A 22,271-nucleotide genomic window follows, 5' to 3' on the forward strand; every position below is an offset into this window, starting at 1 on the left:
AGAGGGATATATTGGGTCTTTCTTCTTTAAAAATTCCAAAGTGACATTTCTATTAAAGAAAAAAAACTAAGTGATCAAGCAACAGAGACAAACAAATGAAGACAAATAATTATATTCATTATTTTTTTAGCTCACCTGTCACTTTGTGACAAGGTGAGCTTTTGTGATCGCCTTTTGTCCGGCGTCCGGCGTGCGGCGTGCGTCGTGCGGCGTCCGTCAACAATTTACTTAAAAGACATCTCCTCCTTAACCGCTGGGCCAATATTAATAAAACTTCATAGGGATGTTCCTTGGGTGTTCTTCTATCAAAGTTGTTCAAAGAATTCAATTCCATGCAGAACTCTGGTTGCCAGTTAAAACTTCAAAAATCTTCTCCTCTTAACTTACTTGGACTAGAGCTGAGATATTTGGCATGATTCATCGTCTAGTGGACCTCTACAAATTTTGTTCAAATTATGGCCTTGGGGTCAAAATTGGCCCCGCCCCCTTGGGGGGTCATGGGTTTTCTCTATATGTTTATAGTGAAAACTTTAAATATCATCTCCTCTGAACTTACGTTGCTAAGAGCTTAGATATTTGGCATGATTCATCGTCTAGTGGAACTCTACAAAGTTTGTTCAAATTATGGCCCTGGGGTCAAAATTGGCCACACCCCGGGGCTGATGGGTTTTCTCTATATGTGTTATAGTGAAAACTTAAAAAATCTTCTCCGAACTCACAAAGACAAGTAACGTCTTAATTTAAACTGGATAACATATTAAGTACACATACCAATTTTCAATATGGGCCACATACAACAATTAATAACAAATATACATATATAGATACACACGTAAAATCAAGTAGTGACAAGAGCTTAGATATTTGGCATGATATATCATCTAGTTGACTTGTACCAATATTGTTCAAATTATGGCCCTGGGGTCAAAAAATGGCCCCACCCGGGCGGTCATGGGTTTCCTTATATATGTATATGATGAAAACTTAAAAAATCTTCTTCTCCGAAACCAAAAGGCGAAGGCCTTAGATATTTGGTATGAAGCATTGTTTATCGGACCACTATTAAGATTGTTCAAACTTTAGCCCTGGGGTCAAAATTGGCCACGCCCTGTGTTCATAGGCTTAGGTTTTCAATATTTGTATATAATGGAAGAATGTGCAATATATGACAGGTGAGCGATTCAGGGCCATTTGGCCCTCTTGTTTTATAAATTGATCTTTTATTATTGATATTATGGCGTTTGTGACTGAATTAAAATTGCTTGACAAAAATATAAGCAAAATGTGTAACTCGTACAAATTTAAAGTTCTTCTTCCACGGAACGTTTGCTTAAACATGTCAGAAACTGGTTATCCTGAAAATGCACGATCAAAAAGAAATTCTCTGGTCTCTAAATATGTCTTTGGTTGTGTTTTGTTTTTTTCCACGAAAAGAATTCATGAGACAGGAGTTTTATGAGAGGATTTAAATAAAGCGGGGTATCAGGTGGTAACAGGAAAACCAATCAGTCAACGCACAATAACAATGATTGTGATCAGAGGAGTTTGATTACTTAATACTTCTGAATCAGCCATTATCACAGCAAATGAGATTGTCAGTGGTACTTCTAGAAGCCATCCCTGATGAGGATATCTGTTTTATTCCACATTAGTGTTAATTGCAGCCTTGACTGCTCTTTAGGCACACATGAAGAGAGTGTCTGATTTTAGTGAATGGTTGAATGTTATCCATGATACCTTGGAATAGTCTCCTTCTGTCAAAAGCAGTGTGCAATACACTGCCCCAGCATGAAAATGATCACTCTGTCATCCCCAGATAAATTATCCTTTATACTTTATATCAGTTGCCTGACAAAGACAGTAAGTCTTTCTTGGAAATAGCACTAATGCCTCAATTTCAGGGGCTTAAACCATTCCAGGCAATTCTTGTTTTTGGTGTCATCAGCTTCTGTCATGCAAGCTGTCGGGTTATTTCGTTATTCCAGTAATTGGTGACTGGTTTGGTCTGGCTGTTGTTCCTCAGCCCTTTGATTGTTCTGCTTTTGTACTTTTGAGATAAAAAGCTTTTTGTACAGAAATGATTCTTAGGGTTTTAATAGTTCTTTTATATCCAAAATCAGCTGTATGGGGGTTGTGTGTAAAAAAGAATTATACTGTCATAATTTACTGCTGAAATTTTGTAGGATATATTTTTTAAGGCAAGGCTTTTGGGGTAAAACATCATGAAAAGGGAGAATTTTAGTGTTATTTTGTCAGAATCAAATAACACCATTATTACACCATGTCTCTGTTTTCGTTTGTGTCAGAGATCCTTTATACAACTATTAGCCACAATAACTGCCATATAGAGTTTACAATCTGCCATCCACAGTTTACAATATCTGCCATCTACAGTTTACAATATCTGCCATCCACAGTTGACAATATCTGCCATCTACAGTTTACAATATCTGCCATATAGAGTTTACAGTATCTTCAATATACAGTTTACAATATCTGTCATATACAGTTTACAATCTCTGCCATTTACAGTTTAAAATATCTGCCATATACAGTTTACAATCTCTGTTATCTACAGTTTACAATATCTGCCATATACAGTTTACAATCTCTGCCATATACAGTTTGCAACCTCTGCCATCTACAGTTTACAATATCTGCCATATACAGTCTACCATCTCTGCCATATACAGTTTACAATCTCTGTCATCTACAGTTTACAATATCTGCCATCTACAGTTCACAATATCTGCCATATAGAGTTCACAATCACTGCAGTCTACAGTTTACAATCTCTTTCATCTACAGTTTACAATATCTGCCATCTACAGTTGACAATATCTGCCATATAGAGTTCACAATCACTGCAGTCTACAGTTTACACTCTCTGCCATATACAGTTTACACTCTCTGCCATCTACAGTTCACAATATCTGCCATCTACAGTTTACAATCTCTGCCATCTACAGTTTACAATATCTGCCATCTACAGTTTACAATATCGGCCATCTACAGTTTATATTATCTGCCATCTACAGTTTACAATCTCTGCCATCTACAGTTTACAATATCTGCCATCTACAGTTTACCATCTCTGCCATCTACAGTTCACAATCACTGCAGTCTACAGTTTACAATCTCTGCCATATACAGTTTACAATCTCTGCCATCTACAGTTCACAATCCCTGCCATCTACAGTTTACAATCTCTGCCATCTACAGTTCACAATCCCTGCCATCTACAGTTTACAATCTCTGCCATCTACAGTTTACAATCCCTGCCATCTACAGTTTACAACCTCTGTCATTTACAGTTTACAATCTCTGTCATTTACAGTTTACAATCCCTGCCATCTACAGTTACAATCCCTGCCATTTACCGTTTACAATCTCTGCCATCTACAGTTTACAATATCTGCCATCTACAGTTTACCATCTCTGCCATCTACAGTTTACAATATCTGCCATCTACAGTTTACCATCTCTGCCATCTACAGTTCACAATCACTGCAGTCTACAGTTTACAATCTCTGCCATATACAGTTTACAATCTCTGCCATCTACAGTTCACAATCCCTGCCATCTACAGTTTACAATCTCTGCCATCTACAGTTCACAATCCCTGCCATCTACAGTTTACAATCTCTGCCATCTATAGTTTACAATCCCTGCCATCTACAGTTTACAATCTCTGCCATCTACAGTTTACAATCTTTGCCATCTACAGTTTACAATCCCTGCCATCTACAGTTCACAATCCCTGCCATATACAGTTTACAATCTCTGCCATCTACAGTTTACAATCATCCATCTACAGTTTACCATCTCTGCCATCTACAGTTTACAATATCTGCCATATAGAGTTTACAGTATCTTCAATATACAGTTTACAATATCTGTCATATACAGTTTACAATCACTGCCATCTACAGTTTGCAATCTCTACCATCTACAGTTTACAATATCTGCCATAAAAAGTTCACAATCACTGCAGTCTACAGTTTGCAATCTCTGCCATCTACAGTTTACAATTTCTGCCATCTACTGTTTACAATATCTGCCATCTACAGTTTACAATATCTGCCATCTACAGTTTACAATATCTGCCATCTACAGTCTACCATCTCTGCCATCTACAGTTTACAATATCTGCCATCTACAGTTTACAATCTCTGCCATCTACAGTTTACAATATCTGCCATCTACAGTTTACAATATCTGCCAACTACAGTTTACAATATCTGCCATCTACAGTTTACAATATCTGCCATCTACAGTTTACAATATCTGCCATAAAGAGATCACAATCACAACAGTCTACAGTTTGCAATCTCTGCCATCTACAGTTTACAATATCTGCCATAAAGAGTTCACAATCACTGCAGTCTACAGTTTGCAATCTTTGCCATCTACAGTTTATAATTTCTGCCATCTACTGTTTACAATATCTGCCATCTACAGTTTACAATCTCTGCCATCTACAGTCTACCATCTCTGCCATCTACAGTTTACAATATCTGGCATCTACAGTTTATAATCTCTGCCATCTACAGTTTACAATATCTGCCATCTACCGTTTACAATATATGCCATCTACAGTTTACAATCTCTGCCATCCACAGTTTACAATCTCTGCCATCTACAGTTTACAATCTCTGCCATCTACAGTTCACAATCTCTGCCATCTACAGTTCACAATCTCTGTCATCTACAGTTTACAACATGTGCTGTTATTTTGTTACAATACTGCAGCTGCCCATTGATGAATGGACAGATGTTGCAACTTTTTGTCATATATATGGAGGAAAGTCAGATCTACACTTGTTGATTGTCACGCTTTAAATATGTAAGTTGTTTATCATGTGGGGCTACTTAGCAGGGATTTAATCATCTTTATTAATCTAATTAACTGTTGTTTTTTTAAAGAAAGTATGTGAAAGTTTTAACAATAATTATGTGTGCAAACACTTACCTCAATTTCATTTGATTGTTCCTATCATAGCTGTTGACATGGGGATATTCTTTTATATGCAACCCCCCCCCCCCCAAAAAAAAACAAAAAACAAATTTGGCCAGTTCCATTCTTGGACTTTCAATGATAAAATAGTGAATAGATGGGCTATGCATTATCAAATAAACATTTCAGAAAGAAGTACATTGGTTCTTTATTGGGAATCTTTACAGTCAGAGGTTTTAGATATCTACAAATACAGTTCCTTATATTTTCTGCATTAAGGCGCACAACATGGGCTGATGAAAAAACCACCTCTTTTTGAATTTGAATGCATTATGATGATGTGTTCAACTCATTTGACTTTAATGATCAAAACATAAAAATGCATATGTTTTAGGTACAGATAAAGAATATAAGAGGTATTTGGGGCTTTTTTAACTAGGGAACTGTGGCTTCGAAGCAATTAATTAAAAAAAAAGCTATTGATAACTTTAGGCTTATATATTATTTTGTAACCATTCGAGCCCAATGAGTAAAACATTTTAATGTATTAAAATGAAAAAATAAAAATTGGCATCATTGAACCTACTTTATGTGCCTTTAAATGTTCATAAGAAATAGGTGATAAAAATTAAATACTAAGAGTTGAACCTGATCAATGATCAAGTCTGCGACACCAGCTGAATGATTTTACAGGAGACAGTGAACTTATCTGTTTAGTTAGCTTTATGTATCACTGTTAGGGGTAAACATTTTTTTTTATATGTTTCTGATTTCATTTCCTTTAAAATTAAAAAGCCCACAACTGTATTTTTTGCTGCCATCAAGAAGCATGTGTATACTCAAATAAAGTCACTACCTACCAACCCTATATTTTTAAGCCCATATTAAAAAGAAGAAACATTACCTTTTTTCAGCCTTATATAGGATATATCAGACTTTGTTGATGTTAATAAATTATTAACATATGATTTATTATGTTCCCATGTGAAGAACAATGTATTCTTCAAAAATTATGCCAACATTGGACATGTTTTATTTACCATAATAAGAGCATCATGATGTATATTGTTTGGGGTGTTGTTATTTCCTCTGACAGGTGCCAGATATTGAGAGAGCCTGGAGCATTGCCACTCTGTGGGACCACCTCCAGAATAAGAGTTCTCTCTGCTCAATTAGTTTTATTGACTTTAAATATGGTTCAAATTTAAAGTCAGGCTGTTTTCTCAGCATTTTCAACACATCCAGCTCACACAAGTGTTTTCAATTGAAGGCAGACATGCATTTTCTGTCAATTAAAACATTCCAGCAACTTAGAGTAGGAAGTTCCTTACTTACAGAAGCTTGAAAATACCAGACTGGTTCCAGTGTGTCTGCCAGATGTGATGAATTCCAGATGTAAAAGTAGTGTATCAGTCTTCCGAGGTCAGAGGGTAGGAAATTTCTTCTGCACAAGTGTCAGGTGTTGTGAAATATGAATTTTTATGAAAAATCTGCCGACAGCTGAAGATTGAGAAGTTCCAGAGACAAAATCTTTTAATTATGTGGAGTGTATCTTGAGCATTAAACCTGTCAAAATATGAATTCATGTTTATGTTAATAAATAAGTCAGTCTGTACATATTGTGATAAGCTCCTTTGAAGATTGTGTAACAAATTAGTGATTTCAAGATACAGAACAATAATGGCATTCATTCTCTTGTGGAAGAAAATGCAATTGAGATCACAAAATTGAAAAATTGGGTGAGAGTGGTCTAGTGGTATAGGTGTCCGCCTCTCACCCAGGAGGTTGTGGGTTCGATCCCAACAAGGGGTACTTTCTCACGGCCTTTCAAAATCGACACTAGTACTAGTTTAATTGAATGCAAATACTGTCCCTTGTGTGACATAGACAATGTGGTTAAAATTACAAAATTGAAGGAGATGGCAATAATTTGACCTGCAGCTGGTCAGAGAATATTCTATAATTGTTAACAATGGTTCTTAATTGCTGTACAATGCCTAACATTAAAATATCATTGTAAAGAAAACACACCATTCTTAACAATAATGTTTGGAGAAAAATGAAGTAATCATTAGAAGTATTTTCATTACAGGGCATCTCCTGTGTTATTCTCGTTAGAGGAATCACTTTAACATGGAAGATTAGTTATTGTGCCTGTGTTAATGTCATCATACCATTATGGTTGACATGGAACTCTCCTCCTTACACCTCTCTGATGGCTTAACCAAATGGAAACAAACAGTGGTGATGGGATTTCCAAGTTTGTGAGGCCCTGGTGGGGCCCTTGTTGAGATGCTTTATTAATACCGGAGGTGTGATATATTTCACAGAATCTTAATGAGAAAAACAGGTTCTTTGAATTGAAGAATGATGCAAATAATCAGAGAAAGGTTTTACATGCTTACTCACCATTGATGTTTTAAGCATAAACATAATAGTGTTAATTTTCTCTGTTTTATTAGCTTAGATGTGATTAGGTATTATTTATTTTTTTGTTAAGTTGTTTTCTAATATGATTTTCATACTGGAAACTGTCATGATGTTTTGGTCTTGGTCTTTCCTCGCTTCCAAAAAGTGCAAAAAAATACAAAAATGTAGGTACACTGGTGCCCCCAGTAAGTGCCCCAGTAGGTGCTCAGGTAGGTGACCCAGTAGGTGCTCTGGTAGGTGCCTCAGTAGATGCTCTGGTAGGTGCCCCAGTAGGTGTTCTGGTAGGTGCCCCAGTAGGTGCTCTGGTAGGTGCCTCAGTAGATGCTCTGGTAGGTGCCCAAGTAGTTGCTCAGGTAGGTGCTCTGGTAGGTGCCCCAGTAGGTGCTCAGGTAGGTGCCCCAGTAGGTGCTCAGGTAGGTGCTCTGGTAGATGCCCAAGTAGGTGCCCCAGTATGTGGTCTGGAAGGTGCCCCAGTAGGTGCTCTGGTAGGTGCCCCAGTAGGTGGTCTGGTAGGTGCCCCAGTAGATGCTCTGGTAGGTGCCCTAGTAGATGCTCTGGTAGGTGCCCTAGTAGGTGCTCAGGTAGGTGCCCCCGTAAGTGCCATGGTAGGTTCCCCAGTAGATGTACTTGTAGGTGCCCCAGTAGGTGTTCTTGTAGGTGCCCCAGTAGGTGCTCTGGTAGGTGCCCTAGTAGGTGCCCTAGTAGGTGGTGTGGTAGGTGCCATAGTAGGTGGTCTGGTAGGTGGTCTGGTAGGTGCCCCAGTAGGTGTTCTGGTATGTGCCCTAGTAGGTGGTCTGGTAGGTGCCCCAGTAGGTGGTCTGGTAGGTGCCCCAGTAGGTGTTCTGGTAGGTGCCCTAGTAGATGCTCTGGTAGGTGCCCCAGTAGGTGTTCTGGTAGGTGCCCCAGTAGGTGTTCTGGTAGGTACCCCAGTAGGTGTTCTGGTATGTGCCCTAGTAGGTGGTCTGGTAGGTGCCCCAGTAGGTGGTCTGGTAGATGCCCCAGTAGGTGCTCTGGTGTGTGCCCCAGTAGGTGGTCTGGTAGGTGCCCCAGTAGGTGCTCTGGTATGTGCCCTAGTAGGTGGTCTGGTAGGTGCCCCAGTAGGTGGTCTGGTAGGTGCCCCAGTAGGTGTTCTGGTAGGTGCCCTAGTAGATGCTCTGGTAGGTGCCCCAGTAGGTGTTCTGGTAGGTGCCCCAGTAGGTGTTCTGGTAGGTACCCCAGTAGGTGTTCTGGTATGTGCCCTAGTAGGTGGTCTGGTAGGTGCCCCAGTAGGTGGTCTGGTAGGTGCCCCAGTAGGTGCTCTGGTGTGTGCCCCAGTAGGTGGTCTGGTAGGTGCCCCAGTAGGTGCTCTGGTGTGTGCCCTTGTAGGTGTTCTGGTAGGTGCCCCAGTAGGTGCTATTGTAGGTGCCCCAGTAGGTGCTCTGGGAGGTGCCCCAGTAGGTGCTCTTGTAGGTGCCCCAGTAGGTGCTCTGGTAGGTGCTCCAGTCTATGAAAATCTTTAGCGTTACTCAATCATGTTAATCAATGTATTGCAATTTGATGTGAAAACTTTATTTGCCGACATATTAGTCCCTTTTACAATAAGGCTACATTTTAAATACCGCCATTTGCTCTTCACCAACGTACTTTGACAAAAGAATCAGCAGACTATGGTTTGACTTTTATTGCATTCATTTTGCTCCCATCTATGTTGCCATTTTTCGGCCCAATCTGATGGGAACCATACCCCCAAGATCATTCCAGGAACATTTGTTTTTAATTTGTCAATAAGTGAGTGATTGAAAACACTGCAGCATGGCTTAGTTCCATGAGATTGCTACTGATGGGAACATGACTTCAACATTTGCCCAGCAGTCTGATAACAATACCCAGTTTCTAGGAACTTTCTGTCATTAATTATCTCCCTTGTTGGTAATTGTTCCCCTTGGATTCAGGTGGCATATGAGCTTTGATGTTGTTCATAATAATTTGTCATGTAAGGTTTTGATTTAACATTAATGCCAGAGCATATTTTGTAACTAGGTTCTCTTGATTTTTTGCCCATGATCACTAGGAGCAAAATGTGTGGTTAATTACTTGCTTTCTGTATGATCTGCTTAAGTCTAATTACTATTTTCTAGGAAATGAAGGTAATGAACTTCATGCTGATTTACTACCAGTCCAAGATAATTTTTTATAGTTGAAAACAGGCCTTCATAATCCTTTCAATACATATCATTTGGGTTGTAATTATCGTTTTGGCCAATCTTACAGAAGAAGCTCCAAATGAAAGGAGGTATGCATTGTTATGCCCCCTTTTGAAAAAAGTGGGGTATATTGTTTTGCACATGTCGGTCGGTCGGTCTGTCTGTCTGTCTGTCTGTCTGTCTGTCTGTCTGTCTGTCGGTCGGTCGGAATACCAAATGGTTTCCGATCAATAACTTGAGAACGCTTTGACCGAGGGACCTCATACTTGGTATGTGTATTGGTCATCACCAGCAGATGAACCCTATTGATTTTGAGGTCAGTGGGTCAAAGGTCAAGGTCAGTGTGACCTTTACATGAAAAACGGTTTCCGATCAATAACTTGAGAACGCTTTGACCCAGGAACCTCATACTTGGTATGTGTATTGGTCATCACCAGCAGATGAACCCTATTGATTTTGAGGTCAGTGGGTCAAAGGTCAAGGTCAGTGTGACCTTTACATGAAAAACGGTTTCCGATCAATAACTTGAGAACGCTTTGACCCAGGAACCTCATACTTGGTAGGTGTATTGGTCATGACCAGCAGATGAACCCTATTGATTTTGAGGTCAGTGGGTCAAAGGTCAAGGTCAGTGTGACCTTAACATGAAAAACGGTTTCCGATCAATAACTTGAGAACGCTTTGACCCAGGGACCTCATACTAGGTAGGCTTATTGGTCATGACCAGCAGATGAACCCTATTGATTTTGAGGTCAGTGGGTCAAAGGTCAAGGTCAGTGTGACTGTAAGCTGAAAAAAGGTTTTCTGATTGTCCATATTTTATTTTCTTATATAGTAGACAGTAGAAATTTATATGTCACTAAATGCATGAGTTGAAGTATCAGTTTTCAGTGAACATCTAGTTTAATTATGCCCCCCTTCGAAGCAGAGGGGTTATATAATTGCTTTGCACATGTCGGTCGGTCTGTTGGAAGACCAAAGCTTGTCCGAGTGATAACTCAACAATTCCCGGACCTATGGTCATCAAACTTGACATGAAGATTAGGTATGACCAGTAGATGACCTGCCTCATATGCATCCAATGACAAATCAGCTGTCATTTCAGTCCATGCATATTTCATTCAATTGTCCAAATATTTCTGGCAACTTGGCGCTCAGGGGGCATAATGTTTGACAAACATCTCTTGTTCTTTTCAAAATATTTTATTTTGTTGCTTAAAATGCAGTATTTTAAATGAAGCTGGAACTCAGTAAAACAGATAGCAACCTTGAATCATATACAGTCTTTGAATTGTTTGGCAACAAAACAAGCAAGCATAATTATGACTGCAGTCACCCACTCAAGCAAGCAGACAACCAAACTGCCAGCAAGCAAACATCCATACACAAGCAAGATGGCACCCGCACAAGCAAGAAAGCACCTAGACAACCAATTATAATTAAGAATGCAGGCATCCACACAAGCAAAAAGGCAACCACTCAAGCAATATTGCACCACACAAACAAAAATGCACCAAAGAAAAAAAAAAGGCACTAACACAAGCAAGATTACAACACACAAGCAAGAAGGCACCGTCACAAGAAAGCTGGCAACACACAAGCAAATAGGCACCACAGAAGCAAGAAGGCACCCACACAAGCAAGAAGGCACCCACACAAGAAAGCTGGCAACACACAAGCAAGCTTGTTAAACACAAGCAAGTAGGCACCGAGATAAGGAAGAAGGCACCGACACAAGCAAGCTTGTGACACACAAGCAAGAAGGCACCGACATAAGAAAGCTGGCAACACACAAGCAAATAGGCACCGACATAAGGAAGCTGGCAACACATAAGCAAGCTGGCAATACACAAGCAAATAGGCACCGCCATAAGGAAGCTGGCACCGACACAAGCAAGCTTGTGACACACAAGCAAAAAGGCACCGACATAAGCAAGCTGGCAACACACAAGCAAATAGGCACCGACATAAGGAAGCTGGCAACACATAAGCAAGCTGGCAACACACAAGCAAATAGGCACCGCCATAAGGAAGCTGGCAACACACAAGCAAATAGGCACCGCCATAAGGAAGCTGGCAACACACAAGCAAATAGGCACTGACATAAATAAGCTGGCAACACACAAGCAAATATCCACCTACATAAGGAAGCTGGCAACACACAAGCAAATAGACACCGATATAAGGAAGCAGGCTACACATAAGCAAGCTTGCAACACACAAGCAAATAGGCACCGACATAAGGAAGCTGCCAACACATAAGCAAGCTGGCAACACACAAGCAAAAAGGCACTTTACAAGCAAGCAAGCACCACAGAAGCAAGAAGGCAGCCACACAGGCAAGAAGGCACTGACACAAGAAAGGTGGCAACACACAAGCAAGCTTGTTACACACAAGCAAGAAGGCACTGACACAAGCAAGCTTGTGACACACAAGCAAGAGAACACTGACATAAATAAGCTAGCAACACACAAGCAAGCTGGCAACACACAACCATTAAGGCACCTCACAAGCAAGCAGGCACCACAGAAGCAAGAAGGCACCCAAACAAACAAGCAGGCACACACACAAGAAAGAAGGCACCTATACAAGCAAAAGGCCCCCACACAAGCAAGACGGCACCCACACAAGCAAGCTGGGACCCACAAAAGCAAGAATGAACCCACACAAGCAAGCAGGCGCCCACACAAGGAAGAAGGCACCAACACAAGCAAGCTGGCACCTCACAAGCAAGCCAGCACCCAAAGAAGCAAGCTCTCCACCACTTAAGCAAGCTGGCCATCAATGAAACAAGCTGGCACCCTCACAAGCGAGCTGGCACTATCTTAAACATGCTTGCACCCACATAAGCAAGCTGACACTCACACAAGCAAGCTGGCACCCTGCCAACCACACAAGCAAGCTGGCACCCACACAAGCAAGCTGCCACCCACACAAGCAAGCAGGCACCCACACAAGCAAGCTGCCTTCCACATAAGCAAGCTGGCATGCACACAATCCAGCTTGCACTTACACGAGCAAGCTGGCACCCACACAAGCAAGCTTGCACCCACACAAGCAAGCTGGCAATCACACAAGCAATCTGGCACCCACACAAGCAAGACAGCACTAACACAAGTGAACAGGCACCACATAACCAAACAGGCACCACACAACCAAACTGGCACCACACAATTAAAAACAAGCCTAGTGAAAAGGCACCGAACCAAAGAAGAATTCACAAGCATAATTTACATAAAAAAAATCTTCATGTACAAACTGTTTTATTTTTGGCAGTGATTTCAGAAGCAAACAATTTTGTTTTTGGCCCAAGTTTTTCATTATAAAAAGACTGACAGATCACAAGCATAACTCAAGTGTTTCATTATGGAAATTTCTTTTTGCACCATATGTGTAGAAACAGTAAGAATGGTTGTCTCATTTGTTGATAATAAAGTAAATGAAAGAATTCACAGCATGGCTCACTTAACCACCTGCTAATATATAGAGATATTATGATGGATCAGCCCTAATGTGATTCCAATATTTCCCTTGGGGGCAATTTATGTCTTTCTAGTTATTAGGCTGTTTGTTTGGAGACATTTTTGTCTCAAAATGTGTTAGTCTGCTCCAAATGGACATAAAAGAGAGCACAAAATGTATTTTTGTGCCATAATGTTAATTGAAACTATTTCAAAAGAAGTGATGGTGAATCTTTTTGGATGTGGTATATTCCTTAAAGAGACTCCCTCATGGTTTGTAAAATGCACTTCTTTTTTAATTACAAAATAAAGTGTGGCAAATCATAAGGAGTGTTAAAACAAAAATACCAAAAGCTGGAACCCTTCAGCAAATGTTGATATTTGCTCAAAATATCGTCTTTTAGGACCACAATTTTCTAATGCGATTGCAAATAATTACTGCTGTGGTGTTGCGTGATCGTTTGATTGACATTATCACATGATGTTATCAATGTATCATTAACAGGTCAAAATATCCACCACTTTTATTAAAGTCCTGGCAGCTGAGTGGACTATCCGGCTTTTTTCTAAAAAAAATAAAATTTACCTGCGTGGGTTCGAACCCTACCAAAAACAAAATACTATTTTATGCTATAACTATATTTTTCTGCAATTTCGATAGCTGTTTTCAGATGCATTACCATGAAAACTAATTTTTGACCCCAAAATTTGAGCTAGTCACTTTAAGCAATCACTGGCCATTATAATTTAAAATAATAGAATCATTATGTGCACTTCTTGCATGCACACTTGCCTTGCACATAATGATTCTTTATTAGAAATGATATAAGCACTTAATGATGCTCACATATATTAGAAATGGTATAAGCACTGAATGATGCTCACATATTAGAAATGATATAAGCACTTAATGATGCTCACATATATTAGAAATGATATAAGCACTTAATGATAGTCACATATATTAGAAATGATATAAGCACTTAATGATAGTCACATATATTAGAAATGATATAAGCACTTAATGATAGTCACATATATTAGAAATGATATAAGCACTTAATGATACTCACATATATTAGAAATGATATAAGCACTTAATAATACTCACATATATTAGAAATGATATATTTTTAGCACTTAAAGGGCCACAACAAAGGTTGATGTAATTTATTTTTTAATTAATGCATCCTCATGTTGAACTCGTTTCACTTGATGATGGAAACAGAACAAAACATATGATTTTGGCTACAGATAAATAATAATTTTATGAACCTTTAAATATTAGCCAGTTGAAAAAGGGCCAAAAAATTGCTCATATTTTTTTTTGGTCCGTACACATGTGTTTTAGTTTCGTTGATAAAAGTCAAATAAGCTTAACATGATAATGCTTTTATTATCCCCCGCCTTGAAAAGGCGAGGGGATATAGTAATGGTGGGCGCGATTCCGTGCGTGTGTGTTTGCGTGCGTCACAGATTGATGATCATAAAGTGAAGCAGCGCATATTGTCGGGCTTTTAGGATTCGACCATTTTTGAAAGAGTTATAGCCCTTTGTTTATTTTACATTTAAAATTAGTTTCTTCGCAACTCCTCTTACGTTTTTCATGCGATTTCTACCAAACTATCACAGATTGATAATCATAAAGTGAAGCAGCGCATATTGTCGGGCTTTTAGGATTCGACCATTTATGAAAGAGTTATAGCCCTTTGTTGATTTTACATTTAAAATTGGTTTCTTCGCAACTCCTCTTACGTTTTTCATGCGATTTCTACCAAACTATCACAGATTGATGATCATAAAGTGAAGCAGCGCATATTGTCAGGCTTTCCTGATTTGACCATTTTTGAAAGAGTTATAGCCCTTTGTTTATTTTACATTTAAAATTGGTTTCTTCGCAACTCCTGTTACATTTTTCATGTGATTTCTACCAATTTTTACAGATTGATGATCATAAAGTGAAGCAGCGCATATTGTCGGGCTTTCCCGATTCGACCATTTTTGAAAGAGTTATTGCCCTTTGCTTATTTTACATTTAAAATTGGTTTCTTCGCAACTCCTCTTACGTTTTTCATGCGATTTCTACCAAACACTTACAGATTGATGATCATAAAGTGAAGCATGGCGTATTGTCGGGCTTTCCTAATTCGACCATTTTTGAAAGAGTTATTGCCCTTTGCTTATTTTACATTTAAAATTGGTTTCTTCACAAATCCTCTTACAGTTTTCAAGCGATTTCTACCAAACTTTCACAGATTGATGACTATATAGTGATGCAGCGCATATTGTCGGGCTTTCGCGATTCGGCCATTTTTGAAAGAGTTATTGCCCTTTCTTTATTTTACATTTAAAATTGGTTTCTTCGCAACTCCTTTCATTTATGACTATATAGTGACACAGGGCATATTGTCAGGCTTTTGCAATTTGACCTTTTTTGAAAGAGTTATTGCCCTTTCTTAATTTTACACATTTCTTATGTTCCTGAGAAACTACCCTTATCATTGATTGGCTTTCGTTACAAAAAATGTCCCCATGAGGTGGGGGATATAGCTGTCTGTGACCGCTCTTGTTTTAAAAAGAACTATTTTTGCGTCCAGCTATATTTTGTCCCTTTAATGATATAGTCACATATTTTATTTGATATGATGACTTAATTCATGATAGTCACACATTTATTTTTTAAATTATTTTAGCACTTGATGAAACAATGATTGAGTACTGTTGATTAATCGTCGCTGACAATGTCATGTCAGCCACAATCGAAAGTGGATAGGGCCAAAATTGATATTGCTATTGTCGCTTCCGGTTATTACATTTTTTTAAGTAATGCGGTAAGAGTCTTGTAAATGTTAATTTTTCACTCCTGCAAATCAACGTTACGTTACGTTCATTTTAACACGGGAGGCCTGGTGATGATAATTTGCTTATATATTCCATAAAACATGTTGCAGTAATCTGTCACCATGGTGTAAGTGGGTCTGGTTTCACCTCCACTTCCCAGGGATCCGGGATCCATGTATTATGTTATGAAATCTTTAATCATATTGATGGCCTCACTTCCAAATGTCAAAGCTACAAAATTCCATGTTTTCTGGAGCAAAGTTTTTAGTACTTAATCTTGGTAATTTGATCACACATTTTTTTTACAAAATGCAGAAGCTACAATTTATGTAGTTCGGCTTTTTTGCTTCTCTGTGAGATATCCAATCATTGCTTGACATTTTGATCACATGATACAACAGCATTTTCTCAATAGACTATTTACTCGACATTTTGCAGTTGGTGCAGCTCGCCTTTATGATTTTAGTGATGTAAAAATTCCGAAACAGAAAAATACAGCTTCGCATTTTGAAGTGAGGCCACTGATATCCTTATTAATTATCTTTGATGTGCAATTTAAAGCAATTGCAATATAACAATGATGTAAGCAGAAAAATGAGTATTTACATATTTTATTTCAAATCAAAGATTGAAGAACTACATGTAGGTATTAATTACATCTTTTACTCCTGCCTGAATTTTTCGAAGTTTTGAATTAAATAACAAAGTTCAGGTTGTCCTGTTAGTGCAGTGGTTAGAATTTCTCTGATATAAAAAGTTTCAATCTCAGTGTTTAATTTTGCTAATGAAAGTTATTAAAGATACTTATCCAAAATGCCATTATATTGTCATAGAGAAACAATACATAATCATTATTGGAATATGAGATAATACTAGTAAATTCTACTATCTGTGCATTGCAAGTGGCGTTGTCAGATATCAGGCCTCCACAGGGCTGGAGTTTCCCAGAACTCTCCAATATCTGGCTGACTGCTCTCCTCCATTCTTTATCCCAGTCATTTTATTGATAGACAATTATTGGATGTGTTTGTTTGCTGTAAATTGTCAGTGTTGGAAATCAAGTGGTTTGTGCATTCTACTCTTGTTTGAACCTTGAACAAATAAATGTTATAAATAGTAAGAAACTTCTGAACGTTGTCATTTAAGTGCTTGTGTGATAAATACTGACTGTAAATGTTTAGCTTAAAAAGAGTTCCTCAGAAATTTCTTATGGTTAATGTTTACACTGATGATATTTTCTCAGACAGTTAAAGTCCGAACAGGAAGGAAGGAGTAATGGTTTTGAAGTAAACTGTTTAACACATATGGAGTAAATAGAATATATACTTTCAGCTGGAATTATTTGTGTTAAAACATTGGATATACAAATTGAACAGCTTGTCAAGAATTTCAATGGTAAGTTTGGTTTATGATTTGGTTAAAATTGATATTTCTGTTAAAACATTGGATATACAAATTGAACAGCTTGTCAAGAATTTCAATGGTAAGTTTGGTTTATGATTTGGTGAAAATTGATATTTCTGCCAAGTACAGTTTTATTTCGTGGGCAACATTTTGTTTTGTCAAATGAGAAGACAGTTATAAGACTTCAAATTTGCCAATACATTTATTTCGATAAATCAGTTGTCATTTTTGCTCACATTTATTTTTGTAAGTTTCATTCATACAGGACAGTGTTATTATTTTTTGTAAATTAATTATTAATATGCAATCTAGAAGAACAATATTTATTTTACCCTTTTATTAACTTAATTCATAATATAGGCTGATCATTTGGAAAGGTAAAGATTTTTAATTCCACCAAAATATTTAGATAAAACTTTGTTTATTATTCAAAGAACAACTACACAATAATTATGCAACTAAAACCCTCTAAAATTCATCAGTATGACTGTGATACTTGGAGAAAAAATCACATTGAAATTCTTGATTTTTGAAGAATTTTTGTTTTCCCATTAGTTTTTAACATGATTAACTTTGGTTACCATGGTAACAGTTTTTCAATTTTGAAATGGCAATATCACAGAAATGACAGTATAAATGAAAGCCTGAAACCTGATTGTATTAAACTGCCATCCCTAGGGTCTAAAATTCCTGGAGCAAAATAATTAACTTTTTCCGCTTTAATCTTGTGTTTTATCCCTTTGAGGTATCAAGTTAATACATCATCATGAAGCAAGAAAATACACCAAACAACAAATAATATTTGACTTATTTTTGTCCATACGTTTTGTCTTCAGCAAACGGTACCAACCCTGAAATTTGTTTATTTCCCGGTTGATTGAAGCATTAAATGACTTTTTTTTAAGTTAACATTAATCCCCCACCATGCCCATACGCTTTTGAAGAAATATTAGTGGTAAGAAATTTACCACATTTTGATAAATTATGTGGTCCATTTGACTGACTTAGCAAGGATGATGGAATGTCTTGAGACAAACTAAGCAATCATGACACTTTCTGGTAAAGTGATTGCAAAAGTTCTTAGAGAAGGATTTCGCTGAATTAATTATCTGATGTTATGTTCAATACAGAATTGAAAAATCACAAATGATCTAAAAACATAACTTTAGATGCTGAATTATTACTATGGCGTGTTACAGCTTAAAAACAATAAAAGATAATAAAAAAATAAAAATAAAACAATAACAAAAACAACATCTTCACAGTGATTATTTTTCTGCTTTAAGTCCTGGTATATTAATTATTTTTTTCTGGGGACATATTGTTTTACATATGCGGATTGAGGATATTTATTAAGTATCTGTACACAAAACTCTAATTCCATCATGTTTTTTTGTCAGGACCCTTGGTTTTGATTTGTGTTTGTTCAAAAGATTCATTCAAGCAGATGCCAAAATGAATCATTGCCAAATTCCAAATGCCAAAAGACTGTGAGTTTAAAACTTTGATCACCCTTGTCCATGTTATAAAGCCCTGAATCTGAGATCCACCTGCCCCTACTTACAGTGTGGGCATAAACACCTCGTAAATACATTTCTGCAACCCACACCCATCTGTATCTGAAGTTTTATCATGTCACCACCAGTCAGTATAAAATGATAAATCAATATATCACCAATGTATTATCCAAAATATTGAAATATTTTACAAGTATTTCCCAATATTAATTATTCTGCACTTTCTAGGTATTTTCTACTGTTAAACTTTTTATAAATGTGTCCCTCCTTTGTATAATATAAAGTTGATCCCTCCGTTCATCAATTTGTTTTATACCATCATAAATCCACACGCAATACGTATTGCAAAATACTTTGGTGTAATATTGCCGTTATATAATTCCAGTCCTAACAACACATCCTCAACAGTATGATTGCACCATGATAAAATTGACATTGTAAAACAAAAAAGTGTGGCATTAAAATGACATTTATTATTTAAACATGTGTCTCTGTAAGAGATTGCTCCAATAATGTATATCATAGAAGTGTTATAAGTGCTGCTTTGACCTGGAATGTCATATGCAACTCTTATTATGAATATTTGCAGATATTGATTTCACTCGGAATCAGCAAAATTCCCCTTGAGTTGTATATGATCCTCCTGAAACAAAACCAAGTACTAATAACTATAATTGTATTTTACAAGTCCTTTTTGGGGGGCCAGTCCAGACCTGTCCCCAAACAATTCATCAAAAAATTGTTACGGTGCGGCTATGCGATTTTGACAATGCTGAAAAAAAATTGCAAGTAAACATTGCCAGAAGATTGAATGGTAATTTAATGTTTTATATAATATTATATATAAGAAATAAAATCACACTTTGGGCCATATGGTCTTATAAAGACCAGGACACCTCTCCCGAAGGTGAACAGACCTCTGGTAATGTCTAAAAGCCTTGGTCCATATAGACTTTGGGGGCTGAATGGCCATTCCTTATAATTGACATTAATGACCCTCAGCTGTGTGTTATATTCTTTGAATATAAGTCATTATGTATTGTCTAAGGATATTTTCATGAACACAAAATGAAATCTAGTTTTATGAAGTTTGCAATTGTAAAATATTTTGTAAAATATATTGGGGCCATCATAAACAAGCATACCACAAAAGCGATGGTAAAATTAAGTATTGCAGTTAAATTTTTAGCAATTGTCATATATCAAATTGGAAGTCTGACTTGAAAATGAAATAAATTTTGCTGAAACTGCCGATAAAAATTCTGAGTTTTTAATATTAATAGTAGTGGAATGTTATCGACAAAGTAAAACAAAATATTGTAAAATGGAAAGTTTTGGTTTGAAATTATAGGTTATTTTCACAAATTTTATTGCCAATTCAAACAATCTTTGTCTTATATATATCATTGTTTGAACCTGTTTCAAACTATGCATCAATACTTCTTAGGGATACTGATTTAAAAAAGTGATCATACAATACAAATGTTAGCAAGGCAAGGTGCTACAGCTGCATAATGATTACTAAGAAATTTTAATTTGAAAACATGTCATCATGCATTAATAAGATTGGCACATTAAACTTAAATGGTCTTTCTCTTGCTGGAACTATAATATGTTGTGAATAGAGATTTACAGTCACATTTGCCCCGGCAGCCGTAGGGTCTGAAAATGTAAATTGTAATTCATAAGACCCTAGGGCAGGCGCAAGGCCACCATGGCATTGCTTACGGTCACAGTGGAACCACTCTATGGCATGGCTACAGCATATCTATTCCTCGGCAAATGTATATTGTTGGATAAATGAAATATCAAAAAAAAATCCTGCAAATGTGGGAATGAAAAAAAGTTACGGCCTGTTAAATATTGGGACATGCTGTACAGTTACCCTGAGGCCACATTATTTAGATACTCTGCACCACTGTATGTATCTCTCGATTTCAGGGGCTTATTCAAGCCGCGGTAGCCTAGCCTTAGAGCAAATGTAACTGAGGTATTAAAGTACACATATGGAACTGTTATGTAGGTGGCAAATTGCCATTAAAAGATATGAGATAATATCACCAAGATGTGGGAGTCTGTTTGAAATTTGTTACAAATTATTTTGTGCAATTTAAACAAGTCTTTGGTTGTAATTAATAGACAGTATATTATATGATTTTTTTGTGTTAGATTTATTGAATGGTATTTTTGCAGAGAAAAGTTGTTTTAATTTTAATTAATCAGAAAAATTGGTGCCATGCAACACCATTGAAAAATTATTTGTGGAGGAATGATTCCCAATTTTTGTGCGGTTTTCATAATTCAAATATTTTCCAGAGGCGGCTAACATGTAACTATAAGGGTTCTAGGGTTTCTGTAAGTAACATCAGCTGCAAAAGTGAAAGATAATGTACAGTGTGGTTAATGCCAGCTTATCCTCTATAAGGTGATGTCAGGAGATTCGCTATATGATGATGTCACGAGATGTGCTATATTATGCTATACGGTCATGTCAGGAGGTCCTCTATATGGTGATGTCAGGAGATCGGCTATACGCTATATGGTCATGTCAGGAGGTCCTCTATACGGTCATGTCAGGAGGTCCTCTATATGGTGATGTTCTTCTGGCATAATCCTTATAATTCTAAAAAATTGCAAAAAGGATAAAGGGGAATGTTAGGCAATGACGCTGTAGGTTTTGTGTTTAAACATTATGATTGGTCTAGCCACGCCCCATTTCCTCATTTGGTGACAACTGAATACAAAACTATGTGCTGCAAACGAAAGAAAAAAAAACAATCATATTTTATCAGTGAGTTTTAGCTTATATGCAACACAAGTCTCTTGTGTTGTGAGGCTTATTGATAGATTTCTGTTGGTAACAGCCTGTCCTGTGATACGTTCTGTGGCCACATATGGTGGATCCCAACAGGGAATTGTGAGAGACGGAAACATGTGCACAACTTAAATGCTTGTAAATGTAGCAGAAAGAATGTGTTCTACTGGTTCTATTTCATATTTCTACAATGACTAGAAAATATATCATAAATTGCTATGTTTTTATGTCATGTTTTGATAAGGGTGCTTTGTTTCGACGTGTCTGAAGTGTTCGGGGAATTTACTGGGTAATGGAAATAAATGATTGCATGAGTTTCTCAAATATGGAATAATTCAAGAGGTGTGTACATTATGTTTTCAACATTAATTTGTTAATAACGAATCGCATTTATTTATTACCTCTGATATATTGAGTGTTTCCTCGGGTGTACATACAGGCCCCATTTCAATATATTTCATTACATCATTTTCATTTTTTTGGTAACGCAAATAATGAAAATATCCAACCAGACCATGGTTTCTAGGTTGAGAAAGAAATTCAAGCAGAAATTGCTCATAATAAGTTTTTTATCTGTATACAATGAACTTGTTGGACAAGGTTTTGCCTCTCTAATACATATAATCATACAAAGAAAAAATATTATTATTGTATTGGCCTTT

The 22,271-nt window shown here is 37.2% G+C and overlaps 1 protein-coding gene across 3 annotated transcripts in view; it reads left to right on the forward strand.

Moving 5' to 3' along the window:
* The window catches only part of LOC128243580 (protein CBFA2T1-like), a 56,679-nt gene that overhangs the window by 17,027 nt on the left and 17,381 nt on the right, over positions 1 to 22,271 (forward strand). Inside the window, exon 1 of one of the 3 annotated variants that reach the window (XM_052961428.1) lies at positions 16,827 to 17,268. The exons of 1 other annotated variant lie outside the window; for it this stretch is intronic. The gene's annotated coding sequence lies outside the window, so the exon portion shown is untranslated. Of the gene's footprint in view, positions 1 to 16,826; positions 17,269 to 21,736; positions 21,952 to 22,271 lie in introns of those variants that run through there. One more of the 3 variants, XM_052961429.1, reaches the window with a different exon arrangement.

This window comes from Mya arenaria, chromosome 8 (genome assembly GCF_026914265.1).
Source record: "Mya arenaria isolate MELC-2E11 chromosome 8, ASM2691426v1".
NCBI lineage: Eukaryota > Metazoa > Mollusca > Bivalvia > Myida > Myidae > Mya > Mya arenaria.